General features: G+C 45.8%; 1 pseudogene; it reads left to right on the top strand.

The window, feature by feature from the left end:
• Nucleotides 1–1,050: 1,050 nt before the first annotated feature.
• On the top strand, nt 1,051–1,168 carry LOC148442254 (5S ribosomal RNA; annotated as a pseudogene).
• The last annotated feature ends 322 nt before the right edge of the window (nt 1,169–1,490 follow it).

Here is a 1,490-nt window from a genome sequence, read left to right as displayed (position 1 = left end):
GCCTCTGTTTAGGCTCATTCCACTCCGTCTGTGGGTCCCTCGTGGGCTGATGACTGTGGCGCCTCAGCTGTTCAGCTTTGTAAGGCGGCCACTTGGTCTTCCATACAGACTTTTCTATGATTCTATAAGTTTGACACGTTCGCCTCTCAGGATGCATCCTTCGGGCGCCGGATTCTCCTTTCAGCACAGGAGCGTCCCCGCCCTTAGTTGAACTGCTTTGGGACATCCCCAAGGCCAACCCTGTGGACCCCCTATGGAACCTGAAGTAGAAAACAAGAGATATGGTAAGAACTTACCTTTGTTATCTCTGTTTCTATGAGGTCCATAGGGTCCACAGGGCGCCCGCCCTGACACACCTGACTTCAAATGGGCTATGTGGCTGGTCACCGGTTTTCTGTCTCCCTTTCCGTGAGTGTGGTTCTTGTGTGTTCCAGTCTTCCTTCTCTCTGTTTTTATCTCCTCCGGCCTTGGCTACTTACCAACTGAGGTGCCTGTGGCTGGGGCGGGGTATATAGGAGGATGGACCCAGTGCATCCTGGGAGCAGCAAAGCTTTAACTGCGTGGTGCCCGTGGATCCAGATCCAGCTATACCCCAAGGTCAACCCTGTGGACCCTATGGACCTCGTAGAAACAGAGATAACAAAGGTAAGTTCTTACCATATCTCTTGTTATTTTAAAAGGAAAGATGCTGCGATTGGAGATTCCATGAGCTATAGGATATATATATATATATATTCTTCGGTGCTCGCTTCGGCAGCACGTGAAAATGGGTGATTAGACTAGAGTCATGTTATACAATTTACATTGTGACTTCTAGTTTGGGACTATCTATATGTCCTGTGGCCTTCTGACCACACTTGTATATAAGAATAATGTACTTACATTGAGGCCCCTGGGACATTAGGTGTCTAGGTTCAGCTCAGGTGGTTCTATAGAGGCATTCTGCCTGACAACAATATTTAAGGCGCCCCTTTTCGGGGGGCCTATTACTAATATAACTACACTTCAGTGGTGCACTTGACAGTGCCCGTTAAGTATCCCCAAATAAGAGCCTACGGCCACATCACCCTGAAAACGCCCGATCTTGTCTGATCTCGGAAGCTAAGCATGGTCAGGCCTGGTTAGTACTTGGATGGGAGACCGCCTGGGAATACCAGGTGCTGAGGCTTAACTCTAAGAATGCTATATCTAAGTACTATATATATATATATATATATATATATAAGCATGCTGATCTCCTGGTGCAGGAGTCTGATCTGTTGGTACTAACTTCTTTTCATAGAGTTGTACTTCCCATGCACTATGCTGTGTGTACGTGTGTGTTTATATTCCCATTCCTCGTATATATATTTCCTAATAAGCTAAAAAGACCTGTTTCCACCCTAATTGGGTTAAGACTACAGATATATACCTTCTATTGGGATAACAAACGCATTCTATGTCTATGTACAGGTACCCTTCTCAGTAAAAATTCTGGTACTCCATATTAT

This window comes from Taudactylus pleione, unplaced genomic scaffold, assembly GCF_031769625.1.
Source record: "Taudactylus pleione unplaced genomic scaffold, aTauple2 ptg001592l, whole genome shotgun sequence".
In the NCBI taxonomy this organism is placed as follows: domain Eukaryota; kingdom Metazoa; phylum Chordata; class Amphibia; order Anura; family Myobatrachidae; genus Taudactylus; species Taudactylus pleione.
This window is presented reverse-complemented; position numbering and strand designations above follow the sequence as displayed.